A 5,467-nucleotide genomic window follows, 5' to 3' on the forward strand; every position below is an offset into this window, starting at 1 on the left:
CTGATGTGTAAAGCTGTTCAAGTTATTTGATGTTTACACCTCAGGGAAAGTCTTGTGTTCAGCAATATTTAAAGATAATGTTACAATGAAAACATTGATGCTGTCTTTAAAAACATCGCAATAGTTCTTGCATATGCCTCAACCTAATCTTGCATTCAGTGAGTTGAACATACTAATGTTGCTCTCACACACTCAATTTTGATACGAAGGCAGATGGTTACAAAAACCTTTAATGCTATTTTGCTTTCTAGCAGTGTTTGCCTAGGTGGCTTGTGAATTTGCTAATTGACATATAAAACTGTAAAAACTGCAGTTCCTCATGGTCTGATAGGAGGAGAGGTGGTCCCAGGTCTCTGATTTTAGCACGCTGAAAATGCTCGCTTTCAAACAGTTTCGATTCTGGCTGACACTACAGTTTATATTAACTTAAACTGGTTATATGAACTTAAACTGTTCATATTGAGGGGTGGAAAGGTTAGCTTTAAAAAATAAAAGTTTAAAAAAAAAATTCTGCAGTTGTTTACAGTTTTATAGTAATAGTGCTTGTGTGTGTTTTCCCCCTTCCCCTCCACCCCCAAGGCCGTAGCAGTCTGTACATAGTTGTATATTAGAAATGTGACAGAAGAAACCAGATGTTTCCATTTTTCAGACTTTATGGGTTTGATATTTTCTTAATACTTTGGGGTTTATTCACACATGCATATGAAAGAGAAGGTACACTTGTATGTCCTTGTTCAGTGATGGGCAATATTGAAATACCTTAGCAAAAAGTGGCGATAATTAAGTCTGTCAAATGAGGTTTTGTAAATTTACCTAAAAACAATTCACTGGAGCTTGCAGTGGAAGTTGACTTCCAGTCAAGTGGATGTTTAAAACAACTTTAAAACAAACAGGATTTTCTTCTAAATTTCATTGCATGAAGTATAAGTGAACAGAAAAATTCATGTAATTTGTAAGAATTCAGTTTCTGGCAGCCTTGCACAAAGGCTCACTCTTCGTCTATTGTAAGTCATTATGTAATGGATTTATTATTAGCATTTTCATTTATTCAAATGGCAGCACTTAATGTTTTCAGTTAAATTTCAAGACCTCAAATGGCTTTAAGAGGCAACTCTTAGACAGCTCTTGATTTCTTTTCCTTTTTTTACTGATTTTTCTTGAAGGTTTTACAGCAGACCTAAAATTTGTTACCTTGTTCAGGAAAGCACTTAAATCCATTTGGTTTTCCAGAGCATTCAGAGCACATGCTTGCATTCCATAGATTTCAAGGAATGTAAACATATGCTTTAGGTTTCTTTTTTTGTGTGATTTTTATGCTTTACTGAGTTGGGACCAGTAGCCTTTGCAACTGCAGAAGTTTTTGCATAAGTCTGAAACGCTCTTAACATTTTTTGTCACTTGCCACTCGGCCAGATTTTCTGCAGCCAGGTTGATAGCGTTGGATTTGGCCACAAGCTTCAGACTACCCCTTTTTTTTTTCCTTAAATTGTGTACCTCGAATCCTCATGCATGGGATCACTGGTGTTTATTGAACTATTTGCTACTGAGAAGATACTTGCAATGTTTGTTTAATCCTGTTGAAAAATGAAAACTGCCTTTTAAAATTTTGTAAACTGAAAGTTGTATCAAGTCATGACTCATTTCCTGCTTCTTGTGAATAGGTGTTGGTTACAAACAATACTGTTGTAATTTTTTTATTTTGTTTTTTACTTAAAACCATTGTTTACTGCTGTGTGTAATAAGTTTAAGGGAGGAAAAACCTGCCTATAGCTGTTACATGAGGAGTAGCTAATACTGGAGAGGCAGCAGGTAAGTAATGTTCCACTGCATAGCTATATTAAATCTTAAAATAAAAAAATTGAAAAGCATTTTATGCAGGAACTGATACTTTACTCCACATTAAAATAGATTTAAGGAGACTGTTGCTCTTTTACAGAGTGTAATTTCTCATGCATACAGATTTCCATTGCTGGCAATGGAAATAGCAGGGAGAAAACAACACAGGTGAAACTGAGTGTTTGTTGTGGCTTGAAAGATGAGGTCCCCATATGAAGCCCCTTATTTCTGCCTGTGCTCTGAATACCTAGTTTTAACTGATAGACATACTGTGTCACAATTTAGATAATATTCTCGTTATTGTGGGTTCCATTTGTTAGATTTTTTTTAAATGAAACAATAAATATGTACAGAAAAAAAAATCCAAAGACCCTGATAGACACCAAAAAGGAATATGTCTAATGCACATCATGTATAACTGGATCTGTAACACAGTTTGTACCAGGTTTTGGTTTATTAAATGTTACTGGCAATTTCCTGTGCATGCTCAGGAAATGGCAGTTCGGTAATTTACTGGCTGGTGGTGATGCCACAATGGCTACTGCTGTGTTCTTTGATATTCACTCAGTTGTATTTCATCTCCTTTTGCTGATGAAAGGATAAAACAGTCTCTGAGGAAATACTTGATATTTCTTTTAAATACTGTTTTTATAAGTAATGTTGAAAATAATCTAAGGCCATGTCCTTTATCTTGAACAACAAAACCAACAGGTAGGGGTGGTGGCTCTTTAGCAGCAAGTTGTTTTTGCGGTAGGCTTGGGATGTTTTTTTGTTGTGTTGTTTTTTAAATAGGGTGAGGCTTTTTTTCTTAGTAAAGTTTCTACTGGGTTATATGTTTTGACAGGTCAAAAATAGTTCTTCGAAAGAAGAACAAAATTTTGGAAACTACAGCCTTTGTCTCTCACTCACTTTTTGCTTTCTGTGCCAATAACTTGAGTTCTGATTGCATCATGGAAAAACATGTATCAGAACTTCACATTTTTATTTACAGCGTGGCTTAAAAGCTTGGATAGCTGTTGTTTTTCTGTGTAAAACAAACAAGATACCTTACTAAGTTTAGGCTAGCTTGATGAGTTTTTTTCCCTCTAAGTAGAGAGTGATTTTGCTTTGAAACTGGTGAGGCTTAGTTTTTCTAACTGTACTTTTTTACCTGATTGTTTAGTTGCATACCCAGACCCTTGTAAATGTTTTCCTAGTTGTATGTGGATAATTTCAGATTTAAATGTTGTATATACTTGTCATCTGTGTTTCTAGTAAAAAAAATACATGACATTCTTTATAGAAATACTTAGTTCCTGATTTCCTTGTCTTACCCATTTGCTCTCTCTGTACAGGTTAAACAGACCTCTAAGTCCTTTTTTTATTTATAGAATTTTATACGTAGTCTTATTGTTGGTTCATGTGTAAACTGAGATACAGCCTTAAATTTACTAGCATAAAGCTCATTAAGGTAGTTTTGTCTGTAGACTCAAATGTAAAACATGCATGTTTGACTGCTACTCTTCAGAGATCCCAAGACACTAAATAAATTTCTTTGCATTCAAATATAAACCCTTCAAGATTCTAGAGGAGCAAAGTGCAGATCCATGTGCATATTCTTAAAGAAGGAATTCTTTCCAAAACAAGTATTCTGTCTTAGGAAGTAAGCAACATGGATTTGTTTGGGATTTAAATTGTTTTGGTAATTGATTGCATAGGTCTTAAACATAATGGTTCCAGCAGGGGTTGCAGCATGCTAATTAGCCATGGTGTTTATGCAGAAATGTCTCTTGCAACTGTTTATTACACTGCCTTGCAGTAATGTTGCAGACAGGTTTGGGGTGGGTGAGGGCATTGGGGTGGTTTTGTGTTGTGTCCCCAGCACGCCGCCCCCACAACCAGCTCCTGAAATTAAGATCTGACATGCTATGTACTTTTCAAATCATTTCAGTTTTAGAGGATGAATTACTAAGAAACGTGGAAGTTCCTCAATTTGATGTTCTCAAGTTGTTTTTTTTCCCATGTTGGACAAAGTATGATAAAGCATCTCATTCTATTTGTATATTACGCACTTGTTAGCTCTTGAATCCTGTCTTTAGCCCCAGTTATTGCAGTGGGTTTAGGTTCTGGCATGATCTGTCTGAGCTTAAATTTTTGAAAGTTTCTTTGGAAATACACAAGTTTTATTTAAGTATCTTGAAAATAGAAAACAGTATACCTTTAATCCCAAATGAAATTAAGCATTTCAGTTGTAAAATTTTCCTTCTATTCATACCATGTAATGTCATTTTACATGATTCAATGCTAACACTTTGGAATATATTCAAGTAATAGACTTTGGCCTCACCCTCTTGTGTACTGTATTTTGTAATAGAAAATATTTTAAACTGTGCATATTATTATTACATTATGAAAGAAACATTCCCTTGATCTTCAAATGTAAGAAAATGAGGAATGTGTATGCTTTTATAAATACAAGCGATTGCAAATTCAGTTTCCTTATTAGTGCAGCTGTCCTTTTTATATATATATAAAAAAAGCCAGGTGTTTTACAGGTGAAATACATTCCTATTTGGTAAACCTTAACATTTTTATGAAGATTACCAGCACTGCTGACTTTCTAACCGTAAGGCTGTATTGTCTTCCTGTATCATTCCATTTCCTGATTCCCATTTTGCACAAGGATGTATGAAAAAACTATTCAAGAAATGGCTTTGAAATACGGCATGGGAGCGTATAAGAGTTGGAATGCAGAGTTGCAATGCAAAATGTAAGGAAATGGATGTCTGTCAGAATGCCCAACTCCAAAGGATTTTATATGTGTATAGTAAACAGTTTCCTGATACCAGCAGGCCAAAGAGTCTGTTGAACACTTGCGTTTCTGGAGACCTGTATTTCTCAACAAGGTAAGATGGTATCCTAGCAAATACGGATTTTAATACATCTTCAGCAGGGGTACTTAGTTAATCTACAAGTTTAGGGATCATTTCATCGTTTTTAGATGTTATACTTGAAATACTGCATAACTTCTAGCTTTCATGGGTTTCTTTTTTTCAGCCTTTAGGAGACTGTTAAGCAATTTGCTGTCCAACTTTTGTGTTGGTCTTAAACTGCAATAGTAGTTTACCTTGTATTGAAGAAATAAAGACCATTTTTATATTAAAAAATAACTTTTGTCTGTCTTCATTTCATCTTGTCTGATTTCCTTGCAGTGTTCATTATGTCAGTTTTGTCAAATATTCAGACATTAAAACTTAGTGTGGACACTAATGTAGTTAAGGCTAGATTCTGTGCTGTAATTCTGAATCTAGAAATAATTTTGTTCACACTAGCTGTTGTCCATCTTATCTGGTCTTCAGACTCTTTCTGCAGAGTTAAAGGTTAGTGAGAAGTGCATACTTTTTTAAGCCAACATTTTGTCTTTTGTGTAAAATGCGGTCACCCAAGTGAAAGTGTCAGTTGTGGGGAAAAAAATAATAGATAAAAGCAGGCTGTGTAAAACAACTTCAGTCTTTCTAAATTACATTTCTAGAAAAGAACATTAGTGTAAATGCTCCCTGAAGTACCTCAGAGGACCTGGGTTTGCTATACAGGATACAATAAACCAGCGATGATAAAACTTCATTTTAATCTGTCTTCCTTAGCTGACTGA

Source organism: Anser cygnoides, chromosome 1, assembly GCF_040182565.1.
Source record: "Anser cygnoides isolate HZ-2024a breed goose chromosome 1, Taihu_goose_T2T_genome, whole genome shotgun sequence".
Taxonomy (NCBI): Eukaryota; Metazoa; Chordata; class Aves; order Anseriformes; family Anatidae; genus Anser; species Anser cygnoides.